General features: G+C 38.5%; 1 protein-coding gene across 1 annotated transcript in view; it reads left to right on the forward strand.

Annotated features, from left to right (window-relative positions):
* The window catches only part of MACROD2 (mono-ADP ribosylhydrolase 2), a 580,549-nt gene that overhangs the window by 533,145 nt on the left and 25,397 nt on the right, over nucleotides 1-22,007 (forward strand). The gene's annotated exons all lie outside the window — the stretch shown is intronic.

Below are 22,007 nucleotides of genomic sequence, written 5' to 3' on the forward strand. Positions count from 1 at the left end.
GAGGAAATCCTTTAACCTTCTATTTTCTCTACCAAAAATATCTTTGGTCCAACACATGTTTCTCTTCATTCTCTTCTGTCTCTGCATAATAGCTATATATTTCCCTTCCAAAAATTAACCTTAACATTGCATCATGGTCCCTTATCCTTTTTGTGTGTATATCAAACAATACCGTGTCTCCTCAATTATTTCCAATATACCAGCATTACATACAGCTTTCTTTCCAGAAGTTCCTTCGCTTTGGAATTACAAAATACACGGGTCTTTCCTGTCTTAGAAAAACAGTGGTGTCTATTTTTGCCCACTTCTCCCATCAAGCCCATATTATTCTTCATGGCTAGGTGTCTTATATGCATGACATACTATCTCTATTCTTCTACAGTATAGTCCATCCATTATAACAAAGTTCTACTCATGCTTTAGGTCTTGGCTCTGTTCACATGGGACTTCCATGCTACAAATATGAATACCAAACATGCCTTTCTGCATTTCACATTTGGTGGCCTTTTCCCAGTGTTGACTCTGCCTGGCTATGCAGCATTTATTCCATAAGCTTCCTTTGAGTTTTCTTGTTTTTTTTTAAAGATTTTCTTTATTTATTTTTAGAGAGAGGGAAAGAGAGAGAGAGAAACTTCAATGTAGGGTTGGTTCTCACACGCTCCCAACTGGAGACCTGGCTCACAACCCAGTAATGTGCCCTGACTGGGAATCAATCTGGCGATCCCTTGGTTCACAAGCTGGCACTCAATCCACTGAGATGCAGCAGCAAGGGCACCTTCCTTGACTTTGAAGTATGATGCATGCACCTAACTTTACTTTGACACCATCTCTGAATTATTTTTATTTCCTAAGTGGGGACAATATCCCAAGGCCTTCTACTCTTTTTTATTGAAAAAGTTTTTCTTGAGAGTTTGTTCATTTTTTGTGGCTTAAGTAAAACAATAAATCAATTCCCAAGATTACTGAGTATATTCTAAAGGCCAGATAATGTTTGAGCACCCCATATCAAATATTTGAATGATTAATCAAAATAGGCCACTGGAATACTTGGTTAACCATGAGTTAAACATAAGCGTGGTTTTACAGGGATGCAAATAGAATCAAAAAATGTTTACCTGGCTGCAAAGACAAACAAAATTTTAAAAATGTTTAAAAAGAACAAACTTACTTAGAAGAGTGAGTAGCCATCCTGGTGGAAGTGATGTCTAAGTGAGAAGAGTTAGCTAGCTTGTGGTGGGGGTGGGTGAGTGTTGCAGGGGAAGGGATCAGCAGGTGCAAAAGTCTACAAGAGAAGACAATATGGCACACACCTCCATCTATTCACCATGGCTGGGCACATGAGTGTTTACTGACACATCAGCATGAAGACTAACAATTATTTCTTAAGTTTATTCCATGAGGAGCTTCAAATATTGCAAGCATAGTAAATAAAATTCCTAGCTATGTACAAACCCGTGGTCTAATGGAAGAAAGGCCAAATGAGTAATCATTGTAAGCCCACTTTGAAAGGGGAGAGCAAATCCTGGGCTGAGACCAAGAAAGAGGGGAAGATAAGCCAGGTTTTCAAACCACACTCACACTTCTTCCAGTTATGAGAAAAATGACCACCCTGCCAATTAGACATAGTACTGTCTGTCAATCATACACATTGTGGCATTTTCTAACATATCACTTCTACAAGTGCTACCTGTGTTGATTTGAGTAGTTGAACTACAGAAACAAATAGACTCCTAATCTCAGTAACTTGAGAAAAGTATATTTATTACTCATTTCATATTCCAAAGTGGTTCTGAAGTGGGAGAATTCTTATCCACACAGTCATTCAGTAAGCTAGGATAATTGGTTCTTATGTCTTGCAATTGCATTTCTTAGAGCTTTGGTATCCAAAATGTAGTTCTTTGCTCAGCAGCATCTGTGGCATCTGGTAACTTGTTAAAATTTCAAATCCTTGGGCTCACCATAGACTGGCTGAAGCAGAGTCTCTGACTCTGGGACCTGGAAATATGTGTTCAACAAGCTGTTTCTGTGATTCTCAAGTTTGAGAACTACTGCCAAGTTCTGGCAGAAGAGAGCAGAAAGTGTGGAGGACCATGCAGGAGGGTTGTTAATGACTAGTCCAAGAAGTAGTATAATGCTTCTGCCTGCCCACAGTCCATTGGCTGCTACTTAGTCCCAAGGCCCTGCCTACCTATTTGAGAAGCTGGGATATATAGTGTAGCTCTATGTCCAGGAAGAAAAGAACTCCTCTCCTAACTGTTCTTCTTACTTCTTGTGTCTCCCCTTCAAATTCATTTTCCCCTCACTAGTCAGACTAATACTCCTAAAAGGTGCATCTGTTGGGCTACTTCTTGACTAAAATCTACACTGGCTCACAGCCTCTGAATGACCGGTCTTAACATTGCAAAGACTATAGCCTCTCTGGCCTCATGGCTTGCCAGTCTCCCTTGAACTCTAAACTCCAGCTGTCCCAAATTGCTATGAGAAAAACTGGCTAGTCCTCTTATGAGCCACATGCCTTCTTCTCTGGGCCATGGTACCTTTTGCTCTTCCCATGCTCTCTTCCTCCCGGCCACTCCCATTCATTCTTCAGGGCTCAGCTAGGATGTGACTTGTTCCAGAAATATCTCACTGAAACCACTCCCTATCTCTCCTTCAGAACTGGGTTAGATGCCTTCTACTAACCCAGAATAATTCTTACCACTCTGAATTTCAATCACATAAGTCTCTAGCTACACAGGTGGCAAACACAGGCCTGCAGGCCAAATTCAACCCTCCACCTTGTTTTATATGGACTGACACCTTGTTTCTACCCAGTGGCAGTGCTGAGCTCCTTGCCCCTAGTTAAGGAGTATTTACATTTATAGTCCTAAAATTACATTCAGCCCTTTGAAGGCTGATGTGGTGAAAATGAGTTTGACACCCCTGCTCCAGAATCTTACCTAGTGTTGTCTCCTTGTTGCCCATAAAAATATGGTGTGTGGTAGATGCTCAGTGAATGTCTGCCAAGTAATTAATTCAAAGTTGTTTAATAGATGCTCAGTGGGCGCTTATATATGAGTATGTTAATTGTGTACCCTACTTTGGCTAGAATTGTTATTAAGTCCAATATTATTGCTCTTTCTTTTCCTCGATTAAGTACTGCACCTAAACTATAGCCAAGACCTTCAGCTCTGAATACAGGGGGCTTCTGCATATAACTGAGATTGGGGTGAAGCAAACCCATTCTCATCACCGGAAAAGTTAACTCAAATCCACGCTGTGGTCAGAGTCAGCCCATCTTTTCATGGACAGTCCACATATTTTCATCCCATGTGAATTTACATATGTAATTTACATAATAAATAAAGTAAGGAAGCTATGTATTTGAAGTGTAATCAAATTAAGTTATTTAGAAAATAGAGCCCTGGCTGGCGTAGCTCAGTGGATTGAGCGCGGGCCTGCGAACCAGACAATCGCGGTTTGATTCCCAGTCAGGGCGCATGCCTGGGTTGCAGGCTGGTTCCTTGCAGGCTAACTACCAGCAGGGGATGCACAAAAGGCAACCATACATTGGTGTTTCTCTCCCTCTCTCCTTCCCCTCTAAAGATAAATAAATAAATAAATAAAATCTTTAAAAGAAAATAGAAAATAAAGCTTATTGGTGCTGGTAGGACAAAGAAGATCTCTCAGTAGCTTAATTATCAGATGAATCAGTTTGCTATTGCTGTCAGTGCTTCTGCCATGATTCATTCAGATGGAGTAATTTTCAATTAAAAATGTTAAACTCAGAGGATTTCTCTTAAAAAGATATGGCCACACCCTTTCATAGGGATATAAAAATAAGTAGCTTTAGCCTCTGAAAGTTAAAATAATTCCTGCGCACAGAACATCAGCAGAAGAAACCATTTCTGGCCCTTGGGTCCCCCTTGCCTGTGCTCCTTATTCTCTCATGATTCATTTTCAACTGGACTTTACCCAGTTCTCTCTCTTTCTCTTTCTTCTTCCTCTTCCTCCTCCTCCTCCCCTTCTTCTTCTTCTTCTTCTTCTTCTTCTTCTTCTCCCCTCTCTTTCTCTTTTTCCTGTCTCCTCAGTCTACAAGCATGACTACTGTTCCCATTTCAAAAAAACATGCCCAAATAACAGTCATGTCAGTTGGGTTATCCATGAAGTAGACACATAGATAGAGTTAGGAACAAAAGGTTTATTGAGGAAGATGATATGTGAAAGTCAAAGAGATGAGGCAGAGTTTTGGAGGGGAGCTGGAGGGGTCATGGTCTCACTTCTGCAGAACCACACAACTAGTAGATGGCCAAGCCTGAGACCTGCAAATCTGGCTCCAGAATTCAGGTGCATAACCACTGTGTGTACTGCCTGTATTTTCTCCTCTCCTGAGAGATTATGTATTTTATTACTACTCAAATCATAGCTTTTCATAATTATTTATATGGGCCAAACATTTCACTAAGTTTCTTGTTATATCCATCACCTATCTGTGAGGTAGACATTACTTTCTGTCTTTTATATATTAGAAACCTGAGTCTCAGCGTGGTTAAATAACATGCCCAGAATTGTCCAGCAATTATGTAGCAAAATCAGAATTCACACTTCAAACTCATGCTCTCAGCCCTGATTCCATGTTTTTGTAATGCTGTCTTTGCCTTTGAGTTGGGATAGAATTTCATTCAGCTTTGTAATCATATAACCTAACAAACTATAGACATTGAATAAGAATTTGCTGAATGAATGAATGAATAATGTCCTTTTCCAGAATTTCTATCAAATTATAGAATTGTGGTCATCAAAGAAAAGAAAAATGAGTGAAAGCAACAAAAAGAATTGTGATCATTTTTAAAAAGATATGTTATTGAGATAATACTATTCCCATTGTTTCAGTTTTCTCTTTAAAAATATTAGCAATAGCTTTTATGCTATAAATAAAATTCCTAAAAATTTATACATTAAGCACACATATTAGAAAAGGCCTTAAAGATGCAATTTTCTCCTATAGGACACTGAGATAGATAAGTATAATTTTAGGTTTCCTTTTAGTTATTTGCTTGTGAAGTCAGTCAATAAACAAACAATTCTCAAAGTTCCATGTTCACAGGAATCACTGGAGAAGCTTATTAAAATAGGTTGCCAGGACCCACCAACCACAGATTCTTAATCAGTAGATTTGATATGAAACCCATAAATCTGCATTTTATAATAATATCCAAGTGAGTCCAGTAGAGATGGTCCATGAACCACATTTGGAACAACTGAGGTTAATCACTGGGGCTGTCATCAGCTAATAAACCTCTCTGTCACATGTGAGAAATCTTGAAAGATATACAGCTTTTTCAAAAGGTAAAATCACTACTGAAATAAAATGGTTTGATGTCCATTATTTCCCATAATGACTTTTAGAACAGTATGGACAGTCCTGATGCCCATGTATGTACCAGCTTAACTTAGTTGGATCAGGGCGGACAGAACATTTCCCAACTATTTAATACATTATACTGATTTGGGAGGGAAGAGCTAAGGACTCATTTTTCATGTTTAATATGTTTATGTCATCCCAGCAGAGCTTTCTTTTTCCATTAATAGTCATTGAAATAACAAAGGCTTCAATCATGAGAATTACTCATCTGTTCAATAATATCATTGAGAAAGAAAAAATTCCAAAATGGAGTCTTCAATACAGGACAACAAAGAGCTACACACTCAGGTGAGATTGAAGGAGACAGAGGGGACGGTGCCTTAGTTTGTGTCTCTTCAAAAGCAGATCCTGATCCAGACCTTGTGTTCAGGTAGTTTCTTTGAGAGATGTGCCCAGGGAGCACAAAGGAAGTTATGGGGAAATGAGACAAAGAAGGGAAGGCAACCAACGAAGCATGATAGCTACAGAGAGATCTGATCAGAGCACTGGGGAGAGGTAGGGAGGAGCTGTACCAGTTTACTGAGGCAACAGTAAACAGTCTAAGAGAGGATTGCCTGAGAAACTAGCTGAATGCCTCCAGAGCACATGGAATTATGGGCAAGAAGATTTGAAGTGAAAGGAGGGCTCTCTGATGGGCAGGCTTGAGCTAGCTCTGGCTCTCAGCTTCTATTTCCTGGAGGATGCCTGGAAGATCCTGCTGCAGCTGCCGGAGGACAGATAGTATTTTGTACTGGGAAGGAACTCCGGTCACAGACTAGGACCGGTGGGACCTGGCAGTGGGTGGCAGGTTTATTCTTTGGGTCTCCTAGAGGGGATAACCTCTGAGGCAGAAGGCTGCCACTCTTCCAAAATTGTGTCGCTTTTGTATCTAATGTTGTTTCGGTTTATAAACTAACCCTATTGAAATAAGATAATTAAAGCTAACGGCATGATAGGAGAACTCAGGTGTTAAAGAGTTTAGCCCTAATTGATAGGCTTAAGTGATTAAAGCAGTAACTAAAGAGTTAAGGAGTTTAGTCTTAATAGATAGGCCAAAGTGACTGATTAAAAAGCTGTTATTCCAAAATTGTGAAGATTTTGAATAGACTCTGAAACCTTTGCCTCTGGAATTTTGCCTAGAGGGTGGTGGCAGGCAGCAGGACCCCAACTGCTGTTCAGTAACAGGATGTCATGAGCAGATTGTGGCTGTGAGCAAAGGGCTTAGTCCCAAGGAGGACCCCTTTAGGCATTATGTAGAAACTCATTAGCATTGCTGCGTGGAGGGATAAGGGAAGCTGGGATATTATCAGACGACTCCCTTTCCTCATTGGTTGAGGGTTGACTCCAAGTGTGTTAGATCCCCAGCACATTTTGAAGAGCAGTTAAGTGATTTTTCAGATATCCATGTGCACAGGACCCCTGGGCTGGCACTTCTAGTAGAGAAGCAGAGAGATGCAGGGCCTGGAGCAGGGAGCTGTCGGAGTACTTAGGGTACCGTCTCCTGCAGCTGCAGGGGAACTCAGAGCCAGCCTCGGCATGGTGGCCCAGGAACCAACAGCTGCTCCAAAAACCTGGGAAACTTCAGTGTCTTACATTTGGCATTGATGAAAGATTAAAACACATCTCCCTTAAAAACTTGAATTACAAACTGTTGATAACCGAGTAGGTCTGTGTCCTGAATTCATGCCCCAGTGTGGTCCATAGAAAATCCACACAGGGAATTTAATTTAAGTCATCTCTGGTTGGTAATGCTGTCTAGTGAGTAAGAAGTAAATGCAAATCCTCTGTCTGAACTTGGCTTTAATCCAGGTTAGTAGCAATTGTAAGGCCATTGAGTGTTCAATTCATCTCAAATTCCTAGATGTTAACATGAGGAAAAAAAGTGTCTTCAAGTTAATGTGAAATACAGTGGTAATAATTTAGCCACAAAATAGACACTACCTTCCTACATAAGAAAACCTTAAGGAGCACTATTTTCCCCCTGGATCCACACACATGCACTTGGCATGTGTACACCCATGCACCCCATCATTACACCTCTAAAGAAGCCTTTTTATAAAGGGGCACACTTATGGTATATGAGAACCTGTCTCCTTTCTTTCTCCAAGTAACAGTCACACAAGTAGTCAGTGTTCCATTTAAGTCAGCCAAAGAGCTACCAGATTAAATGCAACAGTAGCAGAAAGCTAAAATTTGATAGCAGCTTTTACCATAACTCTTCCCATTTACCCAAAGGAAATAACAGGGCAGGGGAAATGTTCCTGATTCTAGCTGCATTATTTTCAGCTTTCAAAAAATATTTTTACAAGCAAAACTGTCTATATAATTCTATAAAAAGAAAGAAATTAAACTCTTGGTTTTTTCTTCTTTAAAAAGTCTGGTCTTCAAGGTTTAACTTGACAATCACATACTGACTGGTATATAACATTTTTAGAAAGCATTGTGTCCTGAGATCAATAAATCAAAATTGGACTGCCTCCTCCTTAAAAGTGAATTGTTATCTTGCTGAAGAGGTTATGTGACAATCTCTCTGGTTTTGTAAAATACATGAACAAAAAAAGGATTAGGATTTCTCTGGCTGAAAGGAAAGATTCTGAGTGTTACTTTTTTTTGTTATGTGAGAGTTTTCTGAACTGTCTCCTAGAACAAGAGAGTAAATGTGAAGAGATAAAGCAGGTGCAAGGCCCATTATTTAGTGACGTCAGAGCTTATTTTCTCACTGGAGGCACTGTTTCCACACAGAGAATGAAATCAGCTTGGAAACCACAGAAGTAGCTTTGACAGTCTGAGAAATGAGGCAAAAAGGCAGCCAAACAGATGGCTAGGGATTTCTCAGTTATAAAAATTCTTCAACAAGGAAGAGATTCATGACTATGGGAAAGGCCAGGGTATCTAGAGATATCAGCAGTCAAGAAAAGGCTAAATTCAGTATTTGGAAGTCTATCAAGCTATGAAGCAACAGGCCAGTAAGATGCTCAGCACACAGAGGTTCAGGAAGGGTACTGAGGACTCTAGTGATGTCAGCGCCAGAGGCCAGTGTTACAACACAAATCCACGAAGGAACCTTGGTCTGCCTGGCATGGCAGACCCAACCACTGTCCATTGGCTACCCTTACTCTTGGGGATCCCCAATCCTCTGTTGACCAAGGAAGTAATGAAAACTTACGTTGCTTTATTTTTTTTAAATATTTTCCCTGAGTGCCAGACCAAAACATCATATACTTCTAACCCCAGTGGTAAGAGTTCCAGGATGGCATAAGTTTGTTTTTTCAGATTTAAGGGGCTAGAGTGAGGTCATCTTCAAGAGGGGAATCTTACTAAGCTTTGACTCTAAAATACTATTTGGCAGAAAAGCATGGTCTGTGTTACAGAGCCCTGAAGACTCCGTGGGAGGGGATAGCATTGGGTGCCACCATTTCTACTGAGACAGGACTTACTCTCTTCATTTGAATCAGTTTGTGCTACCTTTACTCTACCCAAGCCATTTTAGGGATACAGAAGGCATTCAAGTTCATTGCTTTCAAATGGATTAAGGTGGACCACACATCTATGAAAAAGATTCTGGGCCACTTCTGAAATTCCATTTCCATTTCAGCTGCCTTCATAGACCTCTCTCTTTCACCATTGTTGCTAGCATTGGGTGATGTAGTACAAACAGCTCAGGAGTTAAGTTAGGACTCTTAGCCCCAGCCTCATTGTTGGGGACCTGGGACAGCCACACCACTTCTCTAGGGACCAGTGTCCCCTTCTGTCAGGGGCTTTGGGTGGACTGAAATATGGTCAAGGAATTTTTTTATTATTTCTTGAGGAAAGGAGTCTTTTTCAAACAACAAAAAACAATAGTTCTACAACTTAAAAGGGGAAGAAAGCCTCTAGACAGAGAGGTTTGGTAAATATAACATCAACCTCTCACAGGTTACTTAGAATTCTCTTTAGTAAAAAGCTTCTGGCTGAGTTGAATGTTTAGTGATGTAGCCTTATGAGTCGTGTGTGTGTGTGTGTGTGTGTGTGTGTGTGTCTGTGTGTGTCTGTGTGTGTGTGTGTATTTGCTCTGGTAAGGATAAACTCTGAAGGCAGAAAAATTATTAACTCCAGAGAAGTTCAAAGATTAAGATCCTGGTATCTGTCATAGGGCTTTGTGAAGAAAAGCTGAATGGAAATGAACTTTCATTTAACACCAGGAGTGTTTGAAAACTTTTTCTGGTAGGAAAAATTCTATCAGTTATCTCCAAAGCTAAATGAATTGGTGTTGAGGGACCAAGACCAAAAATGGAATAGCTTAGCAGAACTGAACATACTTACTTCCAGTTCAGAGCCCACTGATAGCTGACCTCTGGTGGTTCTGTAAATCTGCTTGTTATTTCTTGGATGCAGCTTTCTTCTTGGGTATAGATTTCTAGCACTTTCATTGTGGACAAACACGATGCACTAGATTTTATTAAATGTTCAGAATAAATTATGCTTTTTAAGGAAAATGTAACATACAGAGGGAAAATCTAGTGTAAATAATTAAGGAATCTATGAAGAATGTATAGGATTACATTATTCTTTGAATAAAGAACTATATACAAAATCATGCAAGATTTCAACCCTAGCAGTCAAAAGTGCATTATTTCAGGAGTTTTAAGAGTATGATCAGGTTGCTTTCATTGAAATTCTGCATGATTTTGTATATAGTTCTTTGGGTCAGCTTTGGTTATTTCTAGCAGTAAGTTTCTTCCTTATGAAAGATTCCACATAAAGAACCATTGAAAAGCCCAAAGCTGCCCCACTGTGGCTCCTTACATAGTTAAAACCCTATTAGAATGAAAGAATCAAGAGACTCCTGTGGGAAAAAAATACATATCTCTGTGTTCACTGGGACCCTGCTGTGTACAGATTTATCTGGTTGCTGTAGAGAGACAAAAGCCACAAAGGGTGTGTGATGGTGTGCGGGGGAGTTTGAGAGACACCCAATTTGTATTGTTCCTGCTGAAAAGTCTGTGATCTGAGACCAGCTCTGGCAGCCCCCAGCTGAGAAGGGCCTCCTTGTAGTCTTCATTCCTGCCAGGCCCTGGAGGAGATGGGGAATGCATAATGAGGTTGAATGAGAATTAGGCGCTTAATTGGGGCATAGAAGAAGAAAAGAAAAAAGTCAGACATGTAGAATGCGATCAGAAGTCTGCTCAGTTAAGCCCAACGCAACAACACCCAAGAAGGCTTCGATGGCCATGATCACATACAGAGGGGCTGGAACAGCCTTTTAGATTTCTGTAGGAGCAGTACAATCAGAAAGGCAGAATCAAGGAAGAGAAAAAGGGCCCAAGGAAGTCAGGTTGAAGATGCTAAACTGGGTCCTCCACATGTTTTATACACAGAAAATATATTTCTACCTGTCCAAATACTTGGTATGAGTGCAGAAAAGTTGAAACTGATTCTGTCATCCAGCTCCAGTTTACATATCATCTCCTTTTCCTGCAAAATTTTTCTTTACCTGCATTGGAAAAGGTGAATCACTGTGTCCTTTGGGCCTCCTCAGTTATTGGTTCATCCCATGGCCCTTGTCACTTAGCTTGTGTGTGGTTAGTGCTCTCTCTCACACACACATGCACATATGTGCACACACACAGACACTGGCTTGCAAACTCCATGAAGGAAGCAATATGCTCCATTTGTTTTGTATCCACTCACACATCATTCTCAGAGTGCCTGCATAGGGGCTCATTATCTGGTGAAACATAAAAGAAGAATTGATGTACATTGGGATCCATGCCCACCCCCAGCTACCACCACTGCCTTTCATTCTCTGCTAAGGAACAGCTTCTGATTGTGATTAGGGTAAAATACTCCCAATTAATACATGAAGATGGGTGTTGCCATGATAAGGATATGTGGTAGAAACTTAAAACCTCTCCACCCGTACAATCCTGTTGGCGTAATCATTCATTATTTGACTTTGGAGAGGAAGCCATGGGCATATGTGAATAGTGTTTGTCAAAGTTATAAAGAGAGGTAGAGCGGTCAAGTAGCAACTGCAGCATTGGGGGTTTTGGTTTTTTTTGGTGGGGGAATGGATTAGATGATAGACAGATGGTTTACAATATGAATTAAATGTAAATTAACTGTATCAGTCTGCTCAGGCTGGCGTAACAAAATGTAGTAGAGTAGGTGGCTTAAACAATGGAAATTTGTTGTCTTACAATTCCAGAAGCTGGGAAGTCCAAGATCAAGGTGCTGGCCAATTTGGTTTCTGGTGGGGACTCTCTTCCTTGCCCATAGATGACCTCCCTCACTGTATTCTCGCATAGCAGAAGGAGAGAGGTCTCTCTTTTCTTCTCTTCTATAAGGCCACGGACCTACCGGATAAGAGCCTCACATTATGATCTCATTTAGCCTAATCACCTCCATGAAGACCCTACCATTATGTGACCTGAGTATAATTACATTGGGGTTTAGGGCTCCAAAATATGAATGTTTTGGAGGACACAAACACTCAATCTATAACGTGAAGTCTAATCAGAACAATTTTTGATAGGTTTACCTGAAACCAGCTGCTGACAAGAGGCTAGAGGTGTATAGTGACCGTAGGAAATACCAAGTTACTCAAATCAAAGGACTTTAGGCACCTGGTCTTGGCTTTAAGATGCTGATGTGAAGTCAGATTTCATATCTTGCTCTCCTCCAGGCACAACAATATGAAAATAGATAAGTAAAGCAAGAAATGAAGAATAAAACCCAGTAATTAAACAAAAGAACAGGCTGGTAGCTAGCAAAAAGAAAGACACCTTTCCAGAAATGCAGAAGGCATGAGCCTGGTGTTGCCCCAACCTACCTCCCAAGACCACCAGGCTAAGAAATAGTCCTGAATAAGATTTTGTTCATACTAGCTACCACTTACCTGCCTAACTGGGAGAAGAGCAGCCAGAGGGATTTCGGCAAGTACATGAAGTTAGGCACGAACACCTTTTATTCTACCTTCCCCAAAGAGGCAGGAAAATTCTTGTAATTCTCCATTTTACTATCTCCTGCTGAGAAGAAAATGGGAGAGCAAAAGGCAGATCAATAACAAATGCCTAGAACTAATTACCTCTAGCAAAACACAGGCATTCCACCAAATAGAAAACAAAAGAGAAAATAAATAAGGCAAGATCTTTGTAGAGAACAAGACGCAGGCAAGGAAGTGTGTGAAAGGCCTAGGTGGAGCCTCCGTGAAGAAGGGGCCCCGTTTCCTTTCTGATGAATCTTTATAAGATTTGCAGAGGGCTTATTATCATTTTCTGGTTATGAAGGCTAAGGGAGAAACAGCAAAAGAGAAGGGGGAACATCCTAGGCTGACTTTCTTACTCTTGGAAAGAAAGTTCTAAGTCTCCAGATAAGTGGAAAACGCTCTTCAAACTCCACTGATAGCTTTCCACTGTGACAGGCTGCGGTGCAGACAAATTGGTGTGGAACTTGGCTGGGCAGGGGACATGCTTGGTGATAAATTTACCACAATTAATGTAGTTAAGGCTCTGGCCACTTTAGTCCTCCCCAAAAAAGCTCCCAAAAGAAAACAGTTTCCCTAGATGGCTCCTAGAGGACCAACATACCACACATAATTGTGAGGAGTCGCTTGCTGACATGTGCCACGCAAGCACACAGAAGCCATAAGTGAGAGAGAGAGAGTGTGGGAAGGAAGGATGCATGCAAGCCAGCAAAGGAATGGTGAAGAATTTATTACAGAGAAAAACACAATCTGAGAAAAAGATTTAAATCCTCTATGATTACTGTAGAAAATTTGTAAGAACATTAAAGAGTTTAAAGACAAATTGATAAAATGGCATAGTTTGTTCATATTGGTAAGAACAAAAAGATAACTTTTTAATCATTAGAGATATAAATTATCTAAGAACAACAAAGACAAAATTTACTGAAAAATTTTAAAAGACTTGAGATTATCACAGTGAAAAAGAACACAGAACGTCTAAAACAATTACAGGAAATGTAATTTACATAGAAGAGAGAACAAATAAAGTGTCCTATGTGGGAAGAATTGGTGTTCCTGAAATTTAGAAATTGCATGTAGAAAGGAAAATTCCCTAAGATGAAGGGAAAATTTAATTGTCCCAAAAATCAATAGCTAAGTCTCACCCTGAGAATACATCTTTGATAAGCTAATCTATTTGAAAAAAGAAATAATTTTATAGCTATCTTGGCACCTAGAAGCCATTTTAAAAAATACCTAAAACTGGGAAACTTCCTGCTAAGGTGGAGGTATAGGTAGAAACACCTTGCTTCCTCACACTAGCAAAAGAAAGATAACAACCAATATATAAAAAAACAACCAACTGTCAGAAAATTAAACCATATGGAACCCCTAAACCAAGGAGTTAAAGAAACATTCACCCAGACTGGTAGAAGGGGCAGAGATAGGCAGCTGGGGTGGGGAGGACATGCTGCAAGGCAGTAGACAGCATGGGCGAGGAAGGGCCTGGTGGACCAGGTGGTCCAACATTCATGTCAGGATAAGCCAGGAGGAACAACTAGGGAGCACAACAGACCCTGAAACCCAGGGTTTCAGTGTGGAAAACTAAAAACTCAAAACCACTGACTGTAAAACTCTGTGGGGGTTGCAAAGGCATGAGAAACTCAGTCTCACAGGAAAGTCTGTTGGAGAGGAAGATGAGGTCCTAGAACATACATAAAACTACTTGCCCAGGAACCAGCACCTGAAAGGGCACAATCCACTTGTGGGAAGCAAGGGAAGTGGTGGAAAGTGGGGTGAGCAGCACTGTTCCCTTTCTTACCCCTCCCCAACCACAGACAGTGCAACAATGCAACATAGTGGGTTGCCCTGCCCTGGTGAGTACCCTTAAAATATAACAGGTATGCAGAAACAAAGAAATATGGCACAAATGAAAGAACAAAGCAAAACTCCAGGAAAAGAATTAAGCAAGGAGGAGATAGCTGACCTATGACATGCAGAGTTCAAAGCACTGGTAATCAGGATGTTCACAGGGATGACTGAGTTCAGTCACAAAATAAAGGAAGAAATGAAGGTTATGCAAAGTGAAATAAAGGAAAATATACAGAGAACCAACAGTAAAGGAAAGGGAATCGGGACTCAAATCAACAATTTGGAATAAAAGGAAGAAATAAACATTCAACCTGAATAGAATGAAAAAACAAGAATTCAAAACATGAGAAGAGGTGAGGAACCTCTGGGACAACTTTAAACTCTCCAATATCCTAACCACAGGGGTGCCAGAAGGAGCTGAGGCGGAGCAAGACATTGAAAACTTATGTGGACAAATAATGAAGGAAAACTCCCCCAATCTGGTGAAGGAAATAGACTTCCAGGAAGTCCAGGAAGCTCAGAGAGTCCAAAAATAAAAATTGGATTCAAGAAGAAACACACCAAGGCACATTATCATTAAGTTACCCAAGATTAGAGAGAAGAAGAGAATCTTAAAAGCAGAAAGAGGAAAGGAGAGCATTACCTACAAAGGATTGCCCATGAGACTATCAACTAATTTCTCAAAAGAAACTTTTCAGTCAAGAAGGGGCTGGAAATAAGCATTCAAAGCCATGAAAGGCAAGGACCTACATCCAAGATTACTCTATTCAGCAAAGCTATCATTTAGAATGGAAGGGCAGATAAAGTGCTTCCCAGATAAAGTCAAGTTAAAGGAGTTCATCATCACCAAGCCCTTATCATATGAAATGTTAAAAGGACTTATCTAAGAAATAAAAGAAAACCAAAAACTATGAACAGTAAAATGACAACAAATGCACAATTAACAACTGAATGTAAAAGACAAAAACAAAGAAAGCAAACAACAAGTACAAGAGCAGAATCACAGAAATGGAGATCCCTTGGAGGGTTATCGGTGGGGAGGGGAAAGCAGAGAATGGGGGAAATAGTACAGGGAACAGGAAGCATAAATAGTAGGTATAAAATAGACAGGGTGAGGTTAAGCATAGTGTAGGAAATGGAGAAGCCAAAGAACTTATACGTACAACCCATGGACATAAACTAAAGGGCAGAGGGATGCTAAATGGTGGGGTTGGAATAAAGGGGAGGAGAAAAACTGGGACAACTGTAATAGCATAATGAATAAAATACACTTTAAAAAATATCTAAACTTTTAGAAGGAAGCATAATTAAGTTTATTTAGTGTGTATTAAATAAAATCAAGACATGATATTTCAGAAGAAAATAAATGTTTGCAACCTATTTGACACAGATAAAGTTAATTTTTTTTAATTTATAAAGAATATAGAAAAGTCAATAAGGAAAAATCAACAACTAAATAGAAATATTGGTAAAATATCAAAATAAATGACAAAAATAGGGAGGAAGGGAGGGAGAGAGAAGGGAATGGAAGGAGGAAGGGAGAAAGGAAAAAAGGCAGGAAAAGGAGGAACAGGAGAGGAAGAATCTGTACAGGTTAAATCTGTACATGGCTAAAGGTAAGTGAAAGTGAAAATGCCTTTGAAATGCAGGACCCTGGGTTAAAAGCATGTGATTTAATTTAAGCAGAGGGTTAAAGAATTTAAGCATTAGCTTTTGACCAAAAAAAAGACCTGCCCTTGTAATTAAAACCACCTATTTGCAATCAAATACATAAAGAGTGAAAGAAGAACAAACACCTTAGGAAAATTTATATATAGAACTTGATTTTTTTATGGAATACTTTGTTTGTTTGTTCATTTGTTTGTTTTATAATTTTTTTATTTAATTCTTGTTCAAGTACAGCTTTCTGTCTTATATTCCCAGCCCTGCCCATCCCCCCACCCAGTGCTCCCCATCTTCCTCCCATTTCCGCCCCCCACCCTTAGTTATTGTCCATGTGTCCTTTATACTTGTTCATGTGAGTCCATCCCCTTTTCCCCTATGATTCTCTCCTCTCTCCCCTCTGGACCCTGTCAGCCTGTTCTGTATTTGAGTGTCATTGGTTATATTTTGCTTGCTTGTTTGTTTTGTTGTTTAGATTCCTGTTAACAGTGATATCCTATGGTATTTGTCTTTCACCGCCTGGCTTATTTCACTCAGCATAATGCTTTCTTTTTATGGAATACTTTGGACCAACTTACCTTTAGCAAGTTGGAATGAATATCTTAACTTATCAAATTGCAGTGTCCTAAAGCCTGAAAAAGAGAAATGTATAATATTTTATTTTTGATGCTTATTTGTTCTTTGTCTAGAAGGCAAAAAGGCTAATTATGGACAAAAAGTATTAAAAGAAAAATGTACTTCTAAACAACAATGCTTTCTTCTTTGAGATTCAATCCTCCTAAGTCAGACCTCTATTTCATTCATTTATTTTAATTAAGCTTCATGTATAGCAGGGACTCAACATAAATAATGGCTGGATAAATGAATGAATGAATGATACCACAGAGGAAAGAAATGTGATAAATTTTTAATGACACAATGAGGTGATTCAGCTAAGTTTAAGTTTGTGTGCTAAGTTCTAAAGATACTCAGAAATGGATATTAAACTACTTTCTGTTAGCCAATAAATATTAATCAAGCATTGACTACAGTCACTCATTATCTCTTTTGATCCTCATATGTTATAAGGGAGATATCATTACCTCCATCCATAAGTAAAAACACGGAGACTCTGGATGTGAACAGGACTTTCCCAAGATCACACAAACAGAAATCCAGAGCTTAGATTTGAAACCAGCTTTGCTCAGCTCCAGAGAGTTTAATCCATCCCATGTCACTGGTAGTGACACTTCTAAGAAAAGTGGCCATAACTGGGCACCACTGAGGTTCACATTCTACCCTGGGTAAGAGGAAAGGGAAATACAAAAACAAAGGCATATCAGTGGAGACAAGGAACTTAGAGAGGCAGGACTTGTGATTGTCGTATGGCATTTTTTGAAGGGGAATGAGTAGTAGAGTTTGTTAAATACTGCCTGATTAAATATTGCCTCCCTTCACCTCAGATGAATTTTCCCAAGAGTAGGTGTTTACCCCCTGGACCCTTGTGTGTTGTTATAAAATACATGGATATGGACCTGTATGCTACTGAAGCAGCTATGTAAATAGATAAGTCCATGCCATTACCAAGGACTGGAATTTTCTTTTTGAGATTAAATATAATGACTTTATGGCCTTTGCAACCACATCATTTAAAAGAGTGAATTTTAAGATAATTTTAGATAGTTTTGGTGACTTGACTGTAAACAGAAGTTTGTGGAGAAATATTACAACACAGTATAACAAAACAACTCAACTTCTTTTCAAATCCTGCATTTTCAGTAACACTCTGTCCTTCCTCCATAAATTGGTCTTTAATCTCCTTTCACTTAGTTGCACTTGGATTCTATACCTAGAAAGTGACCTTGGCAGTCTAAGGTAAAGTAAGTTCTAATTGGGCTCATCTCTCCTAACAACCAGTAGTGTAAAAAGAACACAAATTGGTATCTATGCATGTGGAATAATAGCCTCTTTCCAAATGAGCTTGTAAGTTAAATTCATGTCACAAATATCCCAAACTCTGAGACCAGTTATCTTCCATGTCAGTACAATTATAAAGGTAGCACAGTATAGCCTGTGAAGAAACTTTATATATATATTTTTAAGAAATATATTTCTTATATTATATTTTTATACATATATAGACTTCCAGGAAGTCCAGGAAGCTCAGAGAGTCCAAAAAAAAAATTGGATTCAAGAAGAAACACACCAAGACACATTATCATTAAGTTACCCAAGATTAGAGAGAAGAAGAGAATCTTAAAAGCAGAAAGAGGAAAGGAGAACTGGAATTATATATATATATATATGTATAAATATATATATAGTCTATATATATATTATAGTATTATATATTACTATATTATATAGTAATATATATTATATTATATATTATATATTATATATTATATTATAATATATAATATACTATAATAATAGCAGCACTATTAGACAAGCACTATTAGACACTATTATATATTACTATAATATATATTACTATATATTATAGTATATATATACTATATATATATATAGTCTATGTATATATATAAATTTGGTATTTCTTAAAAGTTCATGCGTGTACCATCTGTAGCATCTGTAGGTCTTTTTTAAATCTTTAAAACAATTCTGAGATTACATTTTCATTTTAATTGTTGTTCTGATAGAGTTGTCTCCATTTCCCCCTCGCCACTTCCCCCCATACCACTCATCCCCATCTCCCACCCTCAATCCTACCCCACTTTGGCTTTGTCCGTGGGCCCTTTATACATGTTCCTTGATGACCCTTCCCACTTTTACTTCCATTACCCCCACCCCATCCCCTCTAGTTACTTCAGTTTGTTTGTTCTTTATCTCAATGTTTCTGATCATATTTTGCTTGCTTGTTTTGTTAATTAGATTCCACTTATGGGTGAGATCATGCTGTATTTGTCTTTCACTGTCTGGCTTATTTCACTTAGCATAATGCTTTCCAGATCCAACCATGCTGTTGCACAAGGTAGGAGCTCCTTTTTTCTTTCTGCTCTGTAGTACTCCATTGTGTAAATGTGTTACAATTTTTTCACCCACACATTTATTGATAGGAACTTAGGTTGCTTCCAATACTTGTCTAAAGTGCTGCTATGAACATTGGGGTGCATAGGTTCTTTTGAATTGAGTTCCAGGATTTTTAGGGTATAATACCAGCAGTGTAACTGCCAGGTCAAAAGGCAGTTCCATTTTTAGTTTTCTGAGGAAATCCCATACTGTTTTCCACAGGGGCTGCACCAACCTACCCACTCACCAACAGTGTACTAGAGTTCCCTTTTCTCCACAACCTCACCAGCACTTGTTGTTTGTTGATTTGTGTATGATGGCCATTCTGACCAGTGTAAAGTGGTATCTCATTGTGGTTTTAATTTGTATCACTCTGGTAGCTAGTGATGCTGAGCATCCTTTACATGTCTGTGGGTCTTCTGTATGTCTTCCTTGGAGAAGTGTGTGTTCAGGTCCTTTTCCCATTTTTAATTGGGTTATTTGTCTTCCTGGAGTGAAGTCATAAGAATTCTTTATATATTTTGCAGATCAAACCCTTGTCCAAGGTATCATTTGCGAATATATTTTCCCATACAGTTGGTTCCCCTTTTATTTTGTTGATGTTTTCTTTAGCAGTGAAGAAACCCTTTATATTAATGAAGTCTCACTTATTTATTCTTTCCTATATGTCCCTTGTTTTAGAAGACATATCAGTGAAAATATTGCTGCATGGAATATCTGAGATTTTCTTGCCAGTGTTCTTCTCTAGGACTCTATGGTCACAACTAATATTTAAGTCTTTTATCCACTTTAAATTTATTTTTGTGTGTAGTGTAAGTTAGTGATCAAGTTTCTTTTTTTTTACATGTAGCTGTACATATCTCCCAGCACCACTTGTTGAAGAGGCTATTTTTACTCTAATTTATGCATCTTCCCCCTTTGTTGAATATTACCTGACCATAGAGACTTGGGTTTATTTCTGGGCTCTCTATTCTGCTCCATTGATCTATGTGTTCTTATGCCAATACAAGACTATTTTTATTACTATGGCTTTGTAATATAGTTTGATGCCAAGTAGGGTGATCCCTTCTACTTTGTTCTTCTTTCTCAAAATTGCTATGGTTATTCAGGGTCATTTATGGATCCATATAAATTTTTTAAATGCTTGTTTTTTATCTGGTATTTTAATAGGGATTGCATTAAATCTATAAATTGCTTTGGGTAGTATGGACATCTTGATGATGTTAATTCCTCCAATCCATGAACACGGTATATGCTTCCATTTATTTGTGCCTTCTTTAATTTCTTTCTTCAGTGTTGTGTAGTTTTCTGAGCACAGGTCTTTTACCTCCTTGGTTAGGTTTATTCCTAGGTACTTTATTTTTCTTTTTGGTATAGCAAATGAGAATTTTTTTCTTTAATTTCTGTTTCTGATATTTCATTGTTGGTGTGCAAAAATGCCTGTAATTTCTGAATATTAACTTTATATCCTGCTGTTTTACCAAATTCACTTATTAGGTCAAGTACTCTTTTGGTGGAGTCTATAGAATTTTCTATGTATACTATCATGTCATCTGCAAACAATGACAGTTTTACTTCCTCCTTTCCAATTTGGATGCCTTTTATTTCTTTTTCTTGTCTGATTGCTGTGACTAGGACTTCTAATACTACGTTGAATAGGAGTGGTGAAAGCAGGCATCCTTGTTTTGTTCCTGATCTTCGTGGGAAAGCTTTTAGTTTTTCACTGAGTATGAAAAACTAAAAGTTAGCCCATTGAGTATGATGTTGGCTGTAGGTTTCTCACATATGGCCTTTGTTACATTTAGCTATGCTCCCTGTACTCCCACTTTCTAAATGTTTTTATCATAAATGGGTGCTGTACCCTATCAAATGCTTTTTCTGCATCTATTGATATGATTATGTGATTTTTGTCTTTCCTTTTGTTTATATGATGTATTACATTTATTAATTTGCAAAGATTGTACCATCCTTGCATTCCTGGGATAAATCCCACTTGATCATGGTATATGATCTTTTTAGTGCATTGCTGGATGTGGTTTGTTGAGGATTTTGTTGAGGATTTTAGTGTCTATGTTCATCAGCGATATTGGCCTGTAGTTTTCTTTCTTTGTTGTGTCTTAATCTGGTTTTGGCCTTAGGGTGATTCTGGCTTCATAAAAAGAGTTTAGGAGTCCTCCCTCTTCTTGAATTTTTTGGAATAGTATGTGAAGGATAAGGTTTAGCTTTTTCTTAAATGTTTTGTAAAATTCTCCTGTGCAACTGTCCAGTCCAGGGCTTCTGTATGCCAGGAACTTTTTGGTTACTGCTTTGATTTCACCAGCTGTCATCAGTCTGTTCAGGCTTTTTGCTTCTTCATTCAGTTTTGGAAGATTATATGTCTCTAGAAATTTGTCCATTTCAGCCAGGTTTTCAAATTTCTTGGCATATAGTTATTTGTCATAATTTCTTACAATTCTTTGTATTTCCCTGGTGTCAGTTGTAATATCTCCTGTTTCATTTCTGATATTATTTATTTGGGTCTTCTCTCTTTTTCTCTTGATGAGTCTGCCTGAAGGCTTGTGCATTTTGTTTGTCTTTTCAAAGAACCAGCTCCTGGATTTATTGATCCTCTGAATTGTTCTTTTAGTCTCTATGTCATTTAATTATGCTCTGATCTTAGTTATTTCCTTCTTTCTAGTTGCTCTGGGCTCTGTTTGCTGTTGTTCCTCTAGTTCTTGTAGATGAAAGGTTAGGTTGTTTATCTGAGATGTCTCTATCTTTTTTAGGTAAGCCTGTATTGCTATGAACATCCCTCTCAGGACTGCCTTCACTATGTTCTATGTGCTGTGGACTATTTTGAGTTCACTTGCATTTGTCTCCAGAAATGTTTTATTTCTTCCTTGATCTCATTATTAATCAATTCATTATTTAATAGCATGGTATTCAATGTCCATGGATTTGAGTGTTTTTGAGTTTTTTCCTTGAGGTTCATTTCTAGTTTCTGGCCCTTATAGTCTGAGAAAATTCTTGGTATGATTTTAGTTTTCTCAAATTTGTTGAGGCTCATTTTTTGTCTTATCATGTTATCTATCTTTGAAAATGTTCCATGTGCATTTGAAATGTGTGTGTATTTTGCTTCTTTGGGATGAAAGGTTA

The sequence above is a fragment of the Sturnira hondurensis genome, unplaced genomic scaffold, assembly GCF_014824575.4.
Source record: "Sturnira hondurensis isolate 20B ecotype Veracruz unplaced genomic scaffold, ASM1482457v3 Scaffold0003874, whole genome shotgun sequence".
NCBI lineage: Eukaryota > Metazoa > Chordata > Mammalia > Chiroptera > Phyllostomidae > Sturnira > Sturnira hondurensis.